This window comes from Oncorhynchus keta, chromosome 23 (assembly GCF_023373465.1).
Source record: "Oncorhynchus keta strain PuntledgeMale-10-30-2019 chromosome 23, Oket_V2, whole genome shotgun sequence".
Lineage (NCBI taxonomy): Eukaryota > Metazoa > Chordata > Actinopteri > Salmoniformes > Salmonidae > Oncorhynchus > Oncorhynchus keta.
The window spans coordinates 8,338,635-8,360,538 of record NC_068443.1 but is presented as its reverse complement, the minus strand read 5'-3'; the positions used below and the strand labels follow the sequence as shown (position 1 = coordinate 8,360,538).

At 47.4% G+C, this 21,904-nt stretch overlaps 1 pseudogene; it reads right to left on the bottom strand.

Annotated features, from left to right (window-relative positions):
* Positions 1-13,607: 13,607 nt before the first annotated feature.
* Positions 13,608-14,704, bottom strand: LOC127911134 (ATP-sensitive inward rectifier potassium channel 10-like; annotated as a pseudogene).
* Positions 14,705-21,904: the final 7,200 nt, after the last annotated feature.

Genomic DNA, 21,904 nt, shown 5'->3' with positions numbered 1-21,904 from the left:
TTTATACCCATAACCACACAAAACATTGTTTACAATTCTAAAATGTTATACATGGCATGTGAAACAACTTGATAACCTGTTTCCAATATATTTTAAATGTATTTAGGAACTTTATTTTATTTAACCAGGAAGGGCTCATTGAGATATAAAATCTCTTTTTCAAGAGCGCCCTGGCCGAGATAGGCAGCACCAAGTCATTACAAAAATTAGACACACAACATGAAAAACTGCAAGTAATCTAGTAAAAACCATTGAATTCACAAGAGTATAACAAAATCATAAAACAGCTAATTAAAAACCATTGACAGGTCAGGGAATCAGCCTCAAAATCCTTCAATGATTTACAAAACACCAATCGGGACAGGGTCTTCCAGTTTAAAAGTATTTTGTAAGGCGTTCCAAGACAGAGTACATAAAAGCCCTTTTTACCAAATTCAGTTTGGACATTTTGAACAGTTAGCAGGATTAAAGTCCAGCGAACGAAGAGAGCACCCACCACATTTCTGAACAATAAAAATGCCCCCCCAAAGAAGGTAGTAAACCCAAAATGGCTTTGTAAATAAAAGTATACCAGCGCCAGAGCCTACGAGTGACTAGAGAAGGCCAGCAAACCCTGGTATACAAAATGCAGTGGTGCATAAGGGTTTTGCAGTTTAAAATAAATCTCAAAGTGCCATGGTAATGAGTGTCAATTGATCTCAAACACTGAGCGGAAGCATTTATATATAAAATATCCCTATAGTCTAGTAAAGGCATAAATGTAGCTGATACTAGCCTCCTGGCTTCAAAAGAAAAACAGGCCTTATTCCTAAAATAAAATCCCAATATCAACTTCAATTTTTATATAAGTTGTTGAATATGCAATTTAAATATTAAAAGAGAAACAGTCAATTGAAATTCCAAGACAGGTAGTAATAGGTGAAAGGTTTCTTGCATTTAAAAAAAATATTAGTTTAGTTGTCAGTATTGAGGATAAGCTTCAATTGACACAAGGTATGTTGAACAGCATGTAAAGCAGTTTGCAAGTTCTGGAAAGCTTTTGTAAGAGACGAGGCACAACAGTAAATGTTACAAATCCAGGAAAAGGGCCTGAGCTGGACCCAAGGAAAGAATTAAAAGTATTCAAAAACACCCCTAAGCTAGACTAGCCTATTTCAACAGCTAACTAACCAAAAATACAGTGGCTGGTGCGCCCGGTTCTAACTAGTGTTTTTAACAAAGTTTACCTACGGGTAGTGTATGCCCATGGGCGACTTGTCTTGGTTCCCCCTTTTCCCCACCAGCAAACAAACACTATAACCAAAAACAATATTCATAGGTGAGGACAAAGTGATATAGAGGTGCTCAAACAAAAGAGAGCTCAATACATAAGAGATAAAGACATAGTAGGCGAGCGTGAACCATAGAGATCTACAGGCATATGGCATTTACAGAGCGACTGAGCTCTAGAGAAAACAAATGACAGGGTTTTTAAACCAAGGGAAAGGAACTGTGATTGGGTAGGAAACAGGAGGAGGTGTGTCTTCTGATTGATGATTGATTGGTGACTGATTGGGGAGTGATGATTGCCACCTGTGAGGGGAGAAGGAGAGAAAAGAAACACACACACACAGGATACACACAGGATACTTGTATCTGTAACAGTAAATAACAGTATCATCAGCGTAAAAATGAAGTTGTGCATTTTGGACATTTTTGTCTAAATCATTTATATAAATAATGAATAAGAGAGGACCAAGTACAGAGCCTTGGGGCACACCATTAAAGACAGACAATTTAACAGACATAAGCCCATCAAATTGAGTGCACTGAGTTCTATCAGACAGATAGTTAGCAAACCATGCAACTGCATGCTCCGAAAGACCAACACTCGACAATCTCTGCCTTAGTATAGCATGTTTTTTGTTTTTTGTCAAGGGCTTCAGTGATATCATTTAAAACCTTCATGGCTGCTGTAATTATGTTATGCTTCTTTCTGAAGCCTGATTGATTTGGGGTGGCAGGGTAGCCTAGTGGTTAGAGCGTTGGACTAGTAACTGGGAGGTTACAAGTTCAAACCCCTGAGCTGACAAGGTACAAATCTGTCGTTCTGCCCCTGAACAGGCAGTTAACCCACTGTTCCTAGGCCGTCATTGAAAATAAGAATTTGTTCTTAACTGACTTGCCTGGTAAAATTAAATTGGTACATTGATCAAATAGCGTTAGTAAATAAAAACTCTTTTAGCTGTTCACTTACAAGGGTTTCAAGTATTTTCACCAGGGGTGACAGCTTTGAGATTGGCCTATAATTATTTAAAAGAGTTGGATCTCCCCCTTTTAAAAGTGGTAGGACAAATGCTGATTTCCAGACCTTTGGAATGTCATTACATTACAGGGTTAGATTGAACAGATATGTAAGTGGTTCAGCTATGAAATCAGCTGCCAGATTTAAAAGCAGGGATCAAAAAGATCAGGACCTGCAGGCTTTCTCTGATCTAAGGATTTCAGGGCTTTATGTACCACCTGCACTGAGAATGGCAAAAAGCTAAAAGTTTGACCAGCTCTCACTGGTTCAACCACACAGGGTTGTACAGAGACAGAGGACAGCCTACCAGATGATACAAAGTGCTCATTGAAACAATTCATCATTTCAGTTTTGTCATATATAGCAACCGAGTCCTTAAAAACACATGACGGTAATTTATTAACATTACTGTTACCAGACATAGACTTAATAGCCTTCCAAAACTTTCTAGGGTCATTCAGGTTATCAGTGGTAACAGACATAAAATATTCAGACTTGGTCTTCCTGAGAAGAAAAGAACAATTGTTTCGTAACTGTCTAAAAATAAGCCAATCAGCATCAGAACATGATTTCCTTGTTTTAGCCCAGGATTATAGTTGTGAATAAGACAAGACAGCTCAGAAGAAAATCATGGATTATCCCGCCCTTTAACCCTGAACCTGCGGAATAGGGCATGTTTGTTTACTATTTGGAAAAAGACATCATGAAAGAATTTCCAGGCAGTTTCCACATCAGGGATAAGCTCAATCTTGCTCCAGTCAAAATAAAACAAATCATGAAAGAAAGCCTGCTCACTAAAACACTTCAAATTTCTCTTACGAATAAAACATGGGTTTTAGATTTGTTATTGTGTAGTTATTGTCAAGAGGTGAGTGTAGCTGGTGCATCGAAGTCAGGCGCAGGAGAGCAAAGATGAGTGGACAAAGCACTTTACTAAGGCAATCATTTGCACAGAACGCAATAGTGTCACAAAACAAATGCCCGACTATCCAGTTGAGAAAACAAGACAAAACAAGTGGAAAATGAAAGGTGGATCGGCAATGGCTTGAAGACCGGTGACGTCGACCGCCGAACAAGGAGAGGGACCGACTTCGGTGGAAGTCGTGACAGTAACCCCCCTCCGGCGACCCGGGGTGTGAGGGGGGCAACCCAGAGGGTGAGGGGGGCGACCCGGAGGGTGAGGGGGGCGACCCAGAGGGTGAGGGGGGCGACCCAGAGGTTGAGGTGCAGGGAAGTCGTGACAGTTGTACTATTTCCAACACTTTTTTAGAGTGGGCATTTCTGATAGGGCAGCCCCTACCAAATTACTGACACCCAAATAGGGGAGCCATGCCTTTCATTAACTAGCAGAAAACAAATAATTCAGTCGACGTTCATACCTGTCATAGATTATGGTGATATTGTCTATATGAATGCAGCTGCCACTGTATTGAAGTCATTGGACACTGTTTATCATAGCGCACTGCACTTTATGAAGGACGACAGTCTCACATTGAATGACGCTGGAGAGACGAAGCAGGTACGGGGAGGTAAACATTTAATAAATAAAGGACATGAAACGAGACAAGAACAGCATCAGCAACTAATACTTAAGACAAAAAACAATCAATGCAGCAGCAGGGAACAGAGTAAGGGAACTGACAAATATAGGGGAGGAAAAAAACAGATAAGTATGTCCAGTTGAGGCCAATATCGCTGATGCACGTGACGAGGGAAGGCAGGCGTGCGTAATAATGGATGATGGAGTGGGCGATGAAGGGCAGCCCGGCGCCCTCAAGCATCAGCGGGGAGAAAATCGGGAGCAGATGTGACAGTACCCCCCTCTTGGGGCGCAACCCGGCGTCCCAACAACCGGCACATGATCATGAGGAAGGTGATGGATCAGCCCAGAACTACACGGCAGGACCTGGTCAATGACCTGAAGAGAGCTGGGACCACAGTCTCAAAGAAAACCATTATAAAACACTAAGCCGTCATGGATTAAAATCCTGCAGTGCACGCAAAGTCCCCCTGCTCAAGCCAGCGCATGTCCAGGCCCGTCTGAAGTTTGCCAATGACCATCTGGATGATCCAGAGGAGGAATGGGAGAAGGTCATGTGGTCTGATGAGACAAAAATAGAGCTTTTTGGTCTAAACTCCACTCGCCGTGTTTGGAGGAAGAAGAAGGATGAGTACAACCCCAAGAACACCATCCCAACCGTGAAGCATGGAGGTGGAAACATCATTCTTTGGGGATGCTTTTCTGCAAAGGGGACAGGAAGACTGCACCATATTGAGGGGAGGATGGATGGGGCCATGTATCGTGAGATCTTGGACAACAACCTCCTTCCCTCAGTAAGAGCATTGAAGATGGGTCGTGGCTTGGTCTTCCAGCAAGACAACGACCCGAAACACAGAGCCAGGGCAACTAAGGAGCGGCTCCGTAAGAAGCATCTCAAGGTCCTGGAGTGGCCTAGCCAGTTTCCAGACCTGAACCCAATAGAAAATCTTTGGAGGGAGCTGAAAGTCCATATTGCCCAGTGGCAGCCCCGAAACATGAAGGATCTGGAGAAGGTCTGTATGGAGGAGTGGGCCAAAATCCCTTCTGCAGTGTGTGCAAATCTGGTCAAGAACTACAGGAAATGTATGATCTCTGTAATTGCAAACAAAGGTTTCTGTACCAAATATTAAGTTCTGCTTTTCTGATGTATCAAATACTTATGTCATGCAATAAAATGCTAATTAATCATACAATGTGATTTTCTGGATTTCTGTTTTAGATTTCCGTCTCTCACAGTTGAAGTGTACCTATGATAAAAAATTACAGACCTCTACATACTTTGTAAGTAGGAAAACCTGAAAAATCGGCAATGTATCAAATACTTGTTCTCCCCACTGTATATTTTTATGCTAAACATTTTGGGACTATATCAACAATGGACTAATGAAACAAATACCAAAATATAGTTTTCATAGCAACAAAACACTCAGTCTTCAAGGCCTCTGAGAGAACAAATTAGAACAAAACAATAAAATACAAAAATCCTTCCATGTCCACAGTCCATCTTCATCAACTTTACATCCTTCATCATCATCATCATCATGGTAATACTGGTTGGGTTCCCCTTCACAGACGTTGCATGCATCAACCAATGGTTGCGTGCCACATCATTGACTGTGCCGTCAGGCACCAGATTGCTTTAACATACTGTGTGATGTGGTTAGCTGATAAGTGAAAAACATATCTAGGCATTGTAAGATCTGGAATGCACCAGCAATATCTGTTATGTCTGAGCAGAGGAACACGACCAATATCTCCAGAATGACATTATCATGATGAGACTTGTGTCCAAATACTATTTGAAATCGTTCAAATGTGCCTTTAAACAGCCTGATGTCATGGTTTTAGAAGCTTGTGATAGGCTAATTGACATAATTTGAGTCAATTGGAGGTGTACCTGTGGATGTATTTCAAGGCCTACCTTCAAACTCAGTGCTTCTCTGCTTGACATCATGGAAAATTAAAAGAAATCAGCCAAGACCTCAGAAAAAATATCGCTAAGGAAGGAGACATGTTCTGTCTCCTAGAGATGAACATACTTTGGTGCGAAAAGTGCAAATCAATCCCAGAACAACAGCAAAGGACCTTGTGAAGATGCTGGAAGAAACAGGTACAAAAGTATCTATATCCACAGTAAAACAAGTCCTATATCGACAACCTGAAGGGCCGCTCAGCAAGGGAGAAGCCACTGCTCCAAAACTGCCATAAAAAGGCTATGGTTTGTAACTGCACATGGGGACAAAGATCGTACTTTTTGGAGAAATGTCCTCTGGTCTGATGAAACAAAAATTGAACTATTTGACCATCGTTATGTTTGGAGGAAAAAGGGGGAGGCTTGGACACAGTTCAAGTTGTCTGGGTAGCCATTTGATTAGATGTTCAGGAGTCTTATGGCTTGGGGTAAAAGCTGTTGAGAAGCCTTTTGGTTCTAGAATTGGCGCTCCGGTGCTGCTTACCATGCAGTAGCAGAGAGAACAGTCTATGACTGGGGTGGCTGGTGTCTTTGACAATTTTTAGGGCCTTCCTCTGACACCGCCTGAGCGCTAAGAACCTTGGCGTGATCCTGGACAACACCCTGTCGTTCTCAACTAACATCAAGGCGGTGGTCCGTTCCTGTAGGTTCATGCTCTACAACATCCGCAGAGTACGACCCTGCCTCACACAGGAAGCGGCGCAGGTCCTAATCCAGGCACTTGTCATCTCCCGTCTGGATTACTGCAACTCGCTGTTGGCTGGGCTCCCTGCCTGTGCCATTAAACCCCTACAACTCATCCAGAACGCCGCAGCCCGTCTGGTGTTCAACCTTCCCAAGTTCTCTCACGTCACCCCGCTCCTCCGCTCTCTCCACTGGCTTCCAGTTGAAGCTTGCATCCGCTACAAGACCATGGTGCTCGCCTACGGAGCTGTGAGGGGAACGGCACCTCAGTACCTCCAGGCTCTGATCAGGCCCTACACCCAAACAAGGGCACTGCGTTCATCCACCTCTGGCCTCCTTGCCTCCCTACCACTGAGGAAGTACAGTTCCCGCTCAGCCCAGTCAAAACTGTTCGCTGCTCTGGCCCCCCAATGGTAGAACAAACTCCCTCACGACGCCAGGACAGCGGAGTCAATCACCACCTTCCGGAGACACCTGAAACCCCACCTCTTTAAGGAATACCTAGGATAGGATAAAGTAATCCTTCTCACCCCCCCCCCCCCCCCTTAAAAGATTTAGATGCACTATTGTAAAGTGGCTGTTCCACTGGATGTCATAAGGTGAATGCACCAATTTGTAAGTCGCTCTGGATAAGAGTGTCTGCTAAATGACTTAAATGTAAATGTAAATGTAGAGGTCCTGGATGGCAGGCAGCTTGGCCCCAGTGATGTACTGGGCCATACGCTCTACCCACTGTAGTGCCTTGCAGTCGGAGGATTAGCTGTTGCCGTACCAGGCGTACCAGTGATGCAACCAGTCAGGATGCTCTCAATGTTGCAGCTGTAGAACCTGAGGACCCATGCCAAATCTTTTTAGTTTCCATGCAGGGGAATAGGCTTTGTCGTGCCATCTTCACGACTGTCTTGGTGTGGTTGGACCATTCTAGTTTGTTGGTGATGTGGACACCAAGGAACTTGAAACTCTCAACCTGCTCCACTACAGCCCCGTCGATGAGAATGGGGGCGTTCTTGGTCCTCCTTTTCCTGTAGTCCACGATTATCTCCTTTGTCTTGATCACGTTGAGGGATAGGTTGTTGTTCTGGCACCACCCGGCCAGGTCTCTGACCTCCTCCCTATAGGCGGTCTCGTCGTTGTCTGTGATCAGGCCCACCATTGTTGCGTGGTCTGCAAACTTAATGATGGTGTTGGAATAGACCTGCCAGTTGGTCAGCACATGCCGGGAGCACACGTCCTGGTAATCCGTCTGGCCCAGCGACCTTGTGAGTTTTGACCTGTTTTAAGGTCTTACTCACGTCGGCTATGGAGAGCGGGATCACACAGTCGTACGGAACAGCTGATGCTCTCATGCATGCCTCAGTGTTGCTTGCCTGGAAGCGAGCATTGAAGTGATTTAGCTCGTCTGGTAAGCTCGTGTCACTGGGCAGCTCGCGGCTGTGCTTCTCTTTGTAGTCTGTAATAGTTTGCAGGCTCTACTACATCCGACGAGCGTCGGAGCCGGTGTAGTACTATTCAATCTTAGTCCTGTATTGGCGCTTTGCCTGTTTGATGGTTCGTCTGTGGGCATAGCAGGAGTTCTTATAAGCTTCCGGGTTAGAGTCCCGCAACTTGAAAGCGGCAGCTCTACCCTTTAGCTGAGTGCAGATGTTGCCTGTAATCCATGGCTTCTGTTTGGGGTATGTAAAGTCATTGTCACAGTCTGTGGCGTTGCCATCATCATAATTGTCCTGATTTGGGGAAAGCTAAATAAACATACTCTTACTGCTCCTACTGCAGGATTACCCTTATTACCGTAACTTATATTAATATGAAGTAAACTATGTGAAAACTGTTGATTTCAGGATGTGATGATTTCACAGTATTTACAAAGCGACTCTGAAGATCAAATCTTTACATATTTGTTGGATTGTTATGTGGTTGATTTATAGGATATGCTATGGTGGGGAAAACGACTAACAATAAACACAATTTTTAATGTCGTCTTATTCTCTTTAGGAAGCAGACTTTTTTTTTGTCAATTGAGCTTTCTCAATCAACGGATAACATTTTCACTTCTACTGCAACAATTCATCTTGTGCTAAAAGCATTGCACCAAGACAGTAGCAACATCAAACACCTTTAGTAAAGACCGACATGCATAACTAGCTGGCCAGCTTGTAAGTAGAATAGTCTAGCAGTATCCATGAGAATGAATCATTTTCCATCATCCCACTTCTCCCTTTTATAATAGAATTGGTCAGTGCTCGCCACACTCTACCATCTCCACCATTTTCAAAGTGATGGAGTTTGGCTATAGCACTAACCACACTCCATTATCTCCACTAAATTCAAAGTAATGGAGTTTGGCTATAGCACTAACCACACTCCATTATCTCCACTAAATTCAAAGTGATGGAGTTTGGCTATAGCACTAACCACACTCCATTATCTCCACTAAATTCAAAGTGATGGAGTTTGGCTATAGAGTCTCCACTAAATTCAAAGTAAAGGAGTTTGGCTATAGCACTAACCACCCCATTATCTCCACTAAATTCAAAGTGATGGAGTTTGGCTATAGCACTAACCACACTCCATTATCTCCACTAGATTCAAAGTGATGGAGTTTGGCTATAGCACTAACCACACTCCATTATCTCCACTAGCTTCAAAGTGATGGAGTTTGGCTATAGCAACAGCACTAACCACACTCCATTATCTCCACTAGCTTCAAAGTGATGGAGTTTGGCTATAGCACTAACCACACTCCATTATCTCCACTAAATTCAAAGTAAAGGAGTTTGGCTATAGCACTAACCACACCCCATTATCTCCACTAAATTCAAAGTGATGGAGTTTGGCTATAGCACTAACCACACTCCATTATCTCCACTAAATTCAAAGTGATGGAGTTTGGCTATAGCACTAACCACACTCCATTATCTCCACTAAATTCAAAGTGATGGAGTTTGGCTATAGCACTAACCACACTCCATTATCTCCACTAGATTCAAAGTGATGGAGTTTGGCTATAGCACTAACCACACTCCATTATCTCCACTAAATTCAAAGTGATGGAGTTTGGCTATAGCACTAACCACACTCCATTATCTCCACTAAATTCAAAGTAAAGGAGTTTGGCTATAGCACTAACCACACCCCATTATCTCCACTAAATTCAAAGTGATGGAGTTTGGCTATAGCACTAACCACACTCCATTATCTCCACTAGATTCAAAGTGATAGAGTTTGGCTATAGCACTAACCACACTCCATTATCTCCACTAGCTTCAAAGTGATGGAGTTTGGCTATAGCACTAACCACACTCCATTATCTCCACTAGCTTCAAAGTGATGGAGTTTGGCTATAGCACTAACCACACTCCATTATCTCCACTAAATTCAAAGTAAAGGAGTTTGGCTATAGCACTAACCACACCCCATTATCTCCACTAAATTCAAAGTGATGGAGTTTGGCTATAGCACTAACCACACTCCATTATCTCCACTAGATTCAAAGTGATAGAGTTTGGCTATAGCACTAACCACACTCCATTATCTCCACTAAATTCAAAGTGATCAAGTGTGTGTGTGTAAATACAGTGGTGTAAAGTACTTAAAGTAAGAATACTTTGAAGTACTACTTAAGTAGTTTTGTGGGGGTATCTGTACTTTACTATTTATATGTATGGCCACTTTTACTTTTACTTCACTACATTCCTAAACAAATATTATTTTACTCCCTCCAATTTCCCTGACACCCGAAAGTACTCGTTACATTTTGAATGCTCATCTAGGCTCATTCATGCACCTATCAATATAACGCGTTGTTACCCCTACTGCCTTCCAACTGGCTGACTTAATAAACACGAATACTCGTTTTTTTAATTATGTCTAAGTGTTGGAGTGTGTCCTTAACTGTCCATAATGTTAAACTATATATACATTTGTCCCGGATGGTTTGCTTAATTTCAGGAATTTGATGTATAGCATTGACTTTCACTTTTTACTTTTACTATGACAGTTGAGTACTTTTTCCACCACTGTACTTAAATACATTTTAAACCAAATATTTGTACACTTTTTCTCAAGTAGTATTTAACTGGATGAGAGCAGCCTCCACCTGTGGACCTCTCCATGAACCCCATGCCAGAGAGTGTATATGCTACGGTGGGGAAAACGACGAACAGACAATAATCAGGAATTTGAACATCTTACTCTCTTTAGGAAGCTAACTTTGGGGGACCTAAGCAAGCTTTGTCGATCAATAGATGAAATGTTCACTTCTGCATAGCTACTGCAACAATGAATCTTGCGCTAACAGCAGTAGCGGCATCAAACACCTTCAGTAAAGACTGACATGCACAACTAACTCCCCAGCGTGTAAGTATGGGCCAAGTCATTCAGTCTGTCATGGAAAGAGCAGGTGTCCTTGATGTTTTGATCATTGAAGCCTTGTGGGTGGGCATTTAAACTCAGCAAAAAACAGAATCGTCCCTTTTTCAGGACCCTGTCTTTCAAAGATAACTCGTAAAAATCCAAATAACTTCACAGATCTTTATTGTTTCCTATGCTTGTTCAATAAACAAGTACCTGTGGAACGGTCGTTAAGACAGTAACAGCTTACAGACGGTAGGCCATTAACGTCACAGTTATGAAAACTTAGGACACTAAAGAGGCCTTTCTACTGACTCTGAAAAACACCAAAAGAAAGATGCCCAGGGCCCCTGCTCATCTGCGTGAACATGCCTTAGGCATGCTGCAAGGAGGCATGAGGACTGCCAGGGCAATAAATTGCAATGTCCGTACTGTGAGACACCTAAGACAGCGCTACAGGGAGACAGGACGGACAGCTGATCGTCCTCGCAGTGGCAGACCACGTGTAACAACACCTGCACAGGATCGGTACATCCGAATATCACACCTGCGGGACAAATACAGGATGGCAACAACAACTGCCAGAGTTACACCAGGAACGCAAAATCCCTCCATCAGTGCTCAGACTGTCCAAAATAGGCTGAGAGAGGCTGGACTGATGGCTTGTAAGCCTGTAGTAAGGCAGGTCCTCACCAGACATCACCGGCACCAAAGTTGCCTATGGGCACAAACCCACCATCGCTGGACCAGACAGGACTGGCAAAACGTTCTCTTCATGGAGGGTCCGTCATGGTCTGGGGCCATGTGTCACAGCATTATCAGACTGAGCTTGTTGTCATTGCAGGCAATCTCAACGCTGTGCGTTACAGGGAAGACATCCTCCTCCCTTATGTGGTACCCTGCCTACAGGCTCATCCTGACATGACCCTCCAGCATGCCAAAGCTACCAGTCATACTGCTCGTTCTATCCGTGATTTCCTGCAAGACATGAATGTCAGTGTTCTGCCATGGCCAGCGAAGAGCCCGGATCCCAATCCCATTGAGCACGTCTGGGACCTGTTGGATTGGAGGGTGAGGGCTAGGGCCATTACCCCCAGACATGTCCGGGAACTTGCAGGTGCCTAGGTGGAAGAGTGGGGTAACATCTCACAGCAAGAACTGGTCAATATTGTGCAGTCCATGAGGAGGAGATGCACTGCAGTACTTAATGCAGCTGGTGGCCAAACCAGATACCCTCTACCACTTTTGACCCCCCTTTGTTCAGGGACAGATAGTTCCATTTCTATTAGTTACATGTCTGTGGAACTTGTTCAGTTTATGTCTCAGTTGTTGAATCTTCTTATGTTCATACAAATATATACACACATATCTTCAAGTGCTGACACTCATCCACTCATCTCTTTCAACTCAGTTTACCCAACAGGAAGTTCCCCAACACTAACTTGACACATGAAAACCATGGTTACCACCAGAGGCAGAAATAGAAGTGTGTGCTTGTAAGAGTCACTGGGTGTGTGTCCCAAATGGCACCTTATTCCCTATGTAGTGCACTACCTTTAACCACAACCCGAAGGACCCTGTTCAAAAGTAGGGCACTACATAGGGAATAGGGTGCTATTTGAGTCTAAAGGCTCTCTGGTTTAAGACAGAGTTGTGACCTACAACATAGAATAGACCTAGAACGCATCCTTCTGCTACTGTTGATTCCTCCAATTAGCTCTCCTTGATTACCTAGAAAAATATTATTTCCTATAAATGCAAACATTTCGCTACACCCGCAATAACATTTGCTAAACGTGTATGTGACCAATACAAAATGTGCATCCAGCCACAAAAACAAACCGACTAAAGAGACAAAAATCATCCTAAATCATCGTTATTTCACAATGATACACAATCACATGTAATATGAATAGAAAGCATCATTAAAACCTTTCCTTCATTGTTAACGTGCTTTAAGGTTAAAATCACAACTCTATATTCTATCCAGTAATGAGCGCTACAAAAGTTCCTGAGGTGCCAACGTACTTAATAAAGTGTAGACTGTGCTCCTCTGTATCGACAATAACAGATACATCTGTGCAGACAATGCAGACTGACAACCAATACACAGTAACTTAAAATAGCATGTTCTCCTGTCTTCTTCATTTCCAGTCAAAGACCAGTGCTTTAGCTGGCATATTCTACAGTACATTGGCACATAACAATAACAACATCATCATGAAATCTATAGTGTTACATATGTATATGTTTTGAAAGTGTATGGATGAACAGATGGTCCAGAAGAAAGACTAAAGTGCATCCCAAATGGCACTCTATTCCCTATAAAGTTCACTACTTTTGACCAGGGTCCATGGAGCTCTATAAAGGGAATTGGATGGCATTTGGGACACAGAGGAAGCATTCAGGGCATTTCCATGGCCTCCTCCATCCCCAACACACTGAGCTCCTTTACATCTCTCTCTACGTACCAATATCATGCAAATTAACAAGTAATGAATTCATCATTTGAATAGTTGTAGTAAACGGTAACAGACCCTGCTTAGAATCCAGTATATGCCAGACCTGGGTTCAAATAGTATTTAAAATCTTTCAAATACTTTGAGAATTCGCTTGAGTCTACCTGAAGTGCTAAATGGGCAGAGTTGACCAATGTCGGGACTATTCTATTGGTTCCGTTAAAACAGGAAAGATCAATCAAGCACAGATTAAGTATTTGAGATTATTTCAAATAGTATTTGAACCCAGGTCTGCTGTTTGTCTCTGTGTGTAGGCTCTCAGACATTGCTGATGCGGACACTGACTCTGACCCTACTGTCTCTGACCCTCCCTCACCCTCCCTATCTTCTCTCCATGTAACTCTGCTCCAATCGGATCTTCTATGGATCAGTGTTACCCCACTCCCACCTCCTCCTCCGTTGCCATGGTAATTCTGTGGGCAGGACGTTTTGAAGAGGGGCATGGTCTTGGTCTTGGCCACATTGTCAAAGAAAAGCGATGTCGACCATGTCTTTCCTCACGGGGACAGAGAGACCACGGGGAGGAACTCGTACCCCCACAGGACCTCATCAGGCAGGTTGGAGGTGTGCACCTGTTAGGTGACAGAGGAGGGCTTCACCGTGGCGCTCATGATCACCAGCAACTCAGTCTGTCCATCCCCAACCTGAGGAGGGAGGGAGGGAGGGAGGGAGGGAGGGAGGGAGGGAGGGAGGGAGGGAGGGAGGGAGGGAGGGAGGGAGGGAGGGAGGGAGGGAGGGAGGGAGGGAGGGAGGGAGGGAAAAGAGTGTTTCAGGACAGGAAAAAGCACTGACACACTTCTAGTGTGCATTCCAACTAGCACCCTATTTCTTATACAGTACCCTACGTTTGACCCTGACCCTGGTTAAAAGTAGTGCACTGTAAAGGGAACAGCCCTAACCAGGTGTAGCGTAGCCTTGGTAGACCAGGTCCTGAGCGGGCTGCTGCCGTCTATGATGTGATAGAAGGTGAGGGGGGAGGATGAGGAAGGGGCTGTCGCTGGACATGTCCACCTGGAAGGGAACGTTCCGCTGGTTCAGACGCACTGTCTCCCCCTCCGTATGAGACGTTCAGAGCAGCTTCCCCGTCACATTCACTAGGGGGTCACAGTGGGAGTGCGTCCTCAAGGGGAAATTTGTCTGGTACACAATGAGGTTAATCCTATTTACAGGAGAATGTTTTGCTCGTAGTTGGTTGGTAAGAACCTGATGGCAAATGACACAAAAAGACTACACTGGCAGTTAAGCACTCACACACACACAGTTGAGCAGTTAGTCTCCATCCTCTCACTCAGCAGAGCTCCATGCACGAACGCCACCAGATTATACAGAATCCTGAACAGGAACCACGCCCCCATTAAGGTAAGCCTGAGGAGGAAGAACTTCTAATGCCACTGCATATCCAGGAAGGTCGTCCAGAGGTCGCACAGGTACAGGGCCGACCGCCCACTAATGTGCTCAATGAGTATGTTAATGCTTCCATCCTTAGTCAGAACACGCCTCCTCAGAGTCCCGCCCCCACCGGGGCACTCTGCAGGGCTGCCTGGCCCCCAATAGGGGTTTTAGAACGTCTGTCTGTGTCTGGAAGTGACACACCTTCTGAGGGGAGGAGCTTCGGGAAGAAGGAGTGTAGCAGATGTCATCTGTCAGTAAAACAGGAAGGAAGGAGAGAGACATTAGGCAACGTCGTTGCCACAGTAACAAGGCATGAAATATTAACTGGGGACAAGTTTTGAGCATCCTGTAGTAAAGATGTTAGCCAGTTAAACTATTAAAGATTACAACATCAGACCACACAAGAGCAACAAAAGTGCATTGCAATGCATTGCCATTTAGAAGGTTGAAGTTAGAAGTTAGGGACAGGGTTGGCTCTGCAAGTCACTCATGATAAAACGAGACTAGAGCTTTGATGGTCAAACACAAAGGGATGCCTTCAATCAAAGCCGGTTACCAGATGTGTGTCAGTGGAGGCTGCTGAGAGGAAGACGGCTCATAATAATGGCTGAAATGGAGTCAGTGGAATAGTATCTAAAACATCAAAGACCTGCTTTCCATGCAGTTGATACGACTCCATTGACTCCATTCCAGCCATTATTATGAGCAGTCCTCCCATCAGCATCCACCACTTTGTACGTCCCAAATGGCACCCTATGCACTCTAGGCCCTGGTCAAAAGTAGGGCACTAGTTAGGGAATTGGGTGTCATTTGGGACAAAAGCAAAGAGTCCTGCACACAGACACTCTGACTTGCTTCCACAAAGCATGTTGACCAGAAGTTGGGCAAGGTGAAGCGGAAGAGGAGATGATGAAACAATTAGAAATCTGAAATTAAAGGGATTCTGGACCAATTAAATGAAGGGAAATTCTGGACCAATTAAATGAAGGGAAATTCTCTGCTAAAACATTGAGTTTATTTAGAATACGTTTTTTTTTTTTAACGACACGACTGTACTGTTGATTCCAACAAGAAGGACTTTCAGTGGACAAAGAGTGAACTTCTATCTAGAAACAGGATATGGTGATAAGAGTTAGCAAGGAAGGCCAACATTCACTTACTGGTTTCCCTGCACTTTTCAAACCTTCCCTTCTTGAACTGAAGAGGGGATTCCTCAACTCATAGAAGGCAGTTTAATAAAACATTTGATTCTTTATTGTTAAAACCAACCTGTTTAAAATGGCCCATAGCCTTCCTCTGGGTTTTACAGATATAGACATGAAGCTTTTTATTGGCCTTCACTTTAATGCTGCTCTTTATCTTATTCTGGGTGTATTAAACCCACTGTATTCCCCAATATGTGTATCATTGATGTTACCAGGCAGGGACTGTAGTCTACTGCAATAGTATAGTAATAAGGCCGCTGGCTAAACACACAATGTTCTTTCCTCTACGTATTACTTAAACTAATGCACACACACACACACAAAGTGAGGTAAAAAGTAAACACAGAAATTGCTCCGCTACAATGCAGTGTTCTAATGAGTGTTCATTACACATCTCTGGTAACTCTGCAACTCCTTCATAATTACAATGATAGTACTGAAAATGTTCTCCGTGTCCCTGTCTTCACTCCCTCGCTCTCACACACACACGCTCTCTCTTTCTCGTCCTCCCGTTCTGTCTGAATGTGCCCACACCATCAAGATAACAGATTGTTAATAATAACTTCACCAAAAGAAGTGTAAACGTAACCGACCAGTACCTTTCCAGTAGGATGCATTCTGTCTCCATGACAACACATCTACTCTTGTACTGTGGTATTATCACAGTAATATCAACTGAATCAAAAACGTTTCTTCCTCTAAACTACAAAGGTGTGTTGCATGTTTCTCTCTCTCTCCTTCTCCATCCTATCCCCATCACCTTCTTTAAAACCGTTTTTAATTTGCATATCTGAAGAAGTGCATGATATTGTTAATCCCTCCCTGTTCACAGACTCTTTCCCCACCTCACTAAAAACTGTTATGGTGAAACCCCTTCTGAAGAAGAATTTGCATGATTCTTCCGTAATCGGCTAATCTCCGGCATTCAATTCTTAAACAAAATTCTGGAGAAATTGGTGTTCAAATAGATTTGTTTTAAAGTGCTAAAAGTATTTTAGAAAAATTCCAACTCAGAGAAAATTCACCTCACATGTGGTGTTCCACGAGGTTCGATTTTATATATAGAGTCCCACACCGGGACCTTCTGGGTTAGAGTCCCACACCGGGACCTTCTGGGTTAGAGTCCCACACCGGGACCTTCTGGGTTAGAGTCCCACACCGGGACCTTCTGGGTTAGAGTCCCACACCGGGACCTTCTGGGTTAGAGTCCCACACCGGGACCTTCTGGGTTAGAGTCCCACACCGGGACCTTCTGTCCCACACCGGGACCTTAGAGTCCCACACCGGGACCTTCTGGGTTAGAGTCCCACACCGGGACCTTCTGGGTTAGAGTCCCACACCGGGACCTTCTGGGTTAGAGTCCCACACCGGGACCTTCTGGGTTAGAGTCCCACACCGGGACCTTCTGGGTTAGAGTCCCACACCGGGACCTTCTGGGTTAGAGTCCCACACCGGGACCTTCTGGGTTAGAGTCCCACACCGGGACCTTCTGGGTTAGAGTCCCACACCGGGACCTTCTGGGTTAGAGTCCCACACCGGGACCTTCTGGGTTAGAGTCCCACACCGGGACCTTCTGGGTTAGAGTCCCACCGGGACCTTCTGGGTTAGAGTCCCACACCGGGACCTTCTGGGTTAGGACCTTCTGGGTTAGAGTCCCACACCTTTCTGGGTTAGAGTCCCACACCGGGACCTTCTGGGTTAGAGTCCCACACCGGGACCTTCTGGGTTAGAGTCCCACACCGGGACCTTCTGGGACCTTAGAGTCCCACACCGGGACCTTCTGGGTTAGAGTCCCACACCGGGACCTTCTGGGTTAGAGTCCCACACCTTCTGGGACCTTCTGGGTTAGAGTCCCACACCGGGACCTTCTGGGTTAGAGTCCCACACCGGGACCTTCTGGGTTAGAGTCCCACACCGGGACCTTCTGGGTTAGAGTCCCACACCGGGACCTTCTGGGTTAGAGTCCCACACCGGGACCTTCTGGGTTAGAGTCCCACACCGGGACCTTCTGGGTTAGAGTCCCACACCGGGACCTTCTGGGTTAGAGTCCCACACCGGGACCTTTCTGGGTTAGAGTCCCACACCGGGACCTTCTGGGTTAGAGTCCCACACCGGGACCTTCTGGGTTAGAGTCCCACACCGGGACCTTCTGGGTTAGAGTCCCACACCGGGACCTTCTGGGTTAGAGTCCCACACCGGGACCTTCTGGGTCCCACACCTTGACCTTCTGGGTTAGAGTCCCACACCGAGTCCCACACCGGGACCTTCTGGGTTAGAGTCCCACACCGGGACCTTCTGGGTTAGAGTCCCACACCGGGACCTTCTGGGTTAGAGTCCCACACCGGGACCTTCTGGGTTAGAGTCCCACACCGGGACCTTCTGGGTTAGAGTCCCACACCGGGACCTTCTGGGTTAGAGTCCCACCTTCTGGGTTAGAGTCCCACACCGGGACCTTCTGGGTTAGAGTCCCACACCGGGACCTTCTGGGTTAGAGTCCCACACCGGGACCTTCTGGGTTAGAGTCCCACACCGGGACCTTCTGGGTTAGTCCCAGTCCTTCTGGGTTAGAGTCCCACACCGGGACCTTCTGGGTTAGAGTCCCACACCGGGACCTTCTGGGTTAGAGTCCCACACCTTCTGGGTTAGGACCTTCTGGGTTAGAGTCCCACACCGGGACCTTCTGGGTTAGAGTCCCACACCGGGACCTTCTGGGTTAGAGTCCCACACCGGGACCTTCTGGGTTAGAGTCCCACACCGGGACCTTCTGGGTTAGAGTCCCACACCTTCTGGGTTAGGACCCACACCGGGACCTTCTGGGTTAGAGTCCCACACCGGGACCTTCTGGGTTAGAGTCCCACACCTTCTGGGTTACACGGGACCTTCTGGGTTAGAGTCCCACACCGGGACCTTCTGGGTTAGAGTCCCACACCGGGACCTTCTGGGACCTTCTGGGTTAGAGTCCCACACCGGGACCTTCTGGGTTAGAGTCCCACACCGGGACCTTCTGGGTTAGAGTCCCACACCGGGACCTTCTGGGTTAGAGTCCCACACCGGGACCTTCTGGGTTAGAGTCCCACACCGGGACCTTCTGGGTTAGAGTCCCACACCGGGACCTTCTGGGTTAGAGTCCCACACCGGGACCTTCTGGGTTAGAGTCCCACACCGGGACCTTCTGGGTTAGAGTCCCACACCGGGACCTTCTGGGTTAGAGTCCCACACCGGGACCTTCTGGGTTAGAGTCCCACACCGGGACCTTCTGGGTTAGAGTCCCACACCGGGACCTTCTGGGTTAGAGTCCCACACCGGGACCTTCTGGGTTAGAGTCCCACACCGGGACCTTCTGGGTTAGAGTCCCACACCTTCTGGGACCTTCTGGGTTAGAGTCCCACACCGGGACCTTCTGGGTTAGAGTCCCACACCGGGACCTTCTGGAGTCCCACACCGGGACCTTCTGGGTTAGAGTCCCACACCGGGACCTTCTGGGTTAGAGTCCCACACCGGGACCTTCTGGGTTAGTCCCACACCGGGACCTTCTGGGTTAGAGTCCCACACCGGGACCTTCTGGGTTAGAGTCCCACACCGGGACCTTCTGGGTTAGAGTCCCACACCGGGACCTTCTGGGTTAGAGTCCCACACCGGGACCTTCTGGGTTAGAGTCCCACACCGGGACCTTCTGGGTTAGAGTCCCACACCGGGACCTTCTGGGTTAGAGTCCCACACCGGGACCTTCTGGGTTAGAGTCCCACACCGGGACCTTCTGGGTTAGAGTCCCACACCGGGACCTTCTGGGTTAGAGTCCCACACCGGGACCTTCTGGGTTAGAGTCCCACACCGGGACCTTCTGGGTTAGAGTCCCACACCGGGACCTTCTGGGTTAGAGTCCCACACCGGGACCTTCTGGGTTAGAGTCCCACACCGGGACCTTCTGGGTTAGAGTCCCACACCGGGACCTTCTGGGTTAGAGTCCCACACCGGGACCTTCTGGGTTAGAGTCCCACACCGGGACCTTCTGGGTTAGAGTCCCACACCGGGACCTTCTGGGTTAGAGTCCCACACCGGGACCTTCTGGGTTAGAGTCCCACACCGGGACCTTCTGGGTTAGAGTCCCACACCCTTCTGGGACCCACACCGGGACCTTCTGGGTTAGAGTCCCACACCGGGACCTTCTGGGTTAGAGTCCCACACCGGGACCTTCTGGGTTAGAGTCCCACACCGGGACCTTCTGGGTTAGAGTCCCACACCGGGACCTTCTGGAGTTAGAGTCCCACACCGGGACCTTCTGGGTTAGAGTCCCACACCGGGACCTTCTGGGTTAGAGTCCCACACCGGGACCTTCTGGGTTAGAGTCCCACACCGGGACCTTCTGGGTCCCACACCGGGACCTTCTGGGTTAGAGTCCCACACCGGGACCTTCTGGGTTAGAGTCCCACACCGGGACCTTCTGGGTTAGAGTCCCACACCGGGACCTTCTGGGTTAGGGAGTCCCACACCGGGACCTTCTGGGTTAGAGTCCCACACCGGGACCTTCTGGGTTAGAGTCCCACACCGGGACCTTCTGGGTTAGAGTCCCACACCGGGACCTTCTGGGTTAGAGTCCCACACCGGGACCTTCTGGGTTAGAGTCCCACACCGGGACCTTCTGGGTTAGAGTCCCACACCGGGACCTTCTGGGTTAGAGTCCCACACCGGGACCTTCTGGGTTAGAGTCCCACACCGGGACCTTCTGGGTTAGAGTCCCACACCGGGACCTTCTGGGTTAGAGTCCCACACCGGGACCTTCTGGGTTAGAGTCCCACACCGGGACCTTCTGGGTTAGAGTCCCACACCGGGACCTTCTGGGTTAGAGTCCCACACCGGGACCTTCTGGGTTAGAGTCCCACACCGGGACCTTCTGGGTTAGAGTCCCACACCGGGACCTTCTGGGTTAGAGTCCCACACCGGGACCTTCTGGGTTAGAGTCCCACACCGGGACCTTCTGGGTTAGAGTCCCACACCGGGACCTTCTGGGTTAGAGTCCCACACCGGGACCTTCTGGGTTAGAGTCCCACACCGGGACCTTCTGGGTTAGAGTCCCACACCGGGACCTTCTGGGTTAGAGTCCCACACCGGGACCTTCTGGGTTAGAGTCCCACACCGGGACCTTCTGGGTTAGAGTCCCACACCGGGACCTTCTGGGTTAGAGTCCCACACCGGGACCTTCTGGGTTAGAGTCCCACACCGGGACCTTCTGGGTTAGAGTCCCACACCGGGACCTTCTGGGTTAGAGTCCCACACCGGGACCTTCTGGGTTAGAGTCCCACACCGGGACCTTCTGGGTTAGAGTCCCACACCGGGACCTTCTGGGTTAGAGTCCCACACCGGGACCTTCTGGTCCCACACCGGTTAGAGTCCCACACCGGGACCTTCTGGGTTAGAGTCCCACACCGGGACCTTCTTAGGTCCCACACCGGGACCTTCTGGGTTAGAGTCCCACACCGGGACCTTCTGGGTTAGAGTCCCACACCGGGACCTTCTGGGTTAGAGTCCCACACCGGGACCTTCTGGGTTAGAGTCCCACACCGGGACCTTCTGGGTTAGAGTCCCACACCTTGACCTTCTGTTAGAGTCCCACACCGGGACCTTCTGGGTTAGAGTCCCACACCGGGACCTTCTGGGTTAGAGTCCCACACCGGGACCTTCTGGGTTAGAGTCCCACACCGGGACCTTCTGGGTTAGAGTCCCACACCGGGACCTTCTGGGTTAGAGTCCCACACCGGGACCTTCCCACACCGGGTTAGAGTCCCACACCGGGACCTTCTTCTGAGTCCCACACCGTTAGAGTCCCACACCGGGACCTTCTGGGTTAGAGTCCCACACCGGGACCTTCTGGGTTAGAGTCCCACACCGGGACCTTCTGGGTTAGAGTCCCACACCGGGACCTTCTGGGTTAGAGTCCCACACCGGGACCTTCTGGGTTAG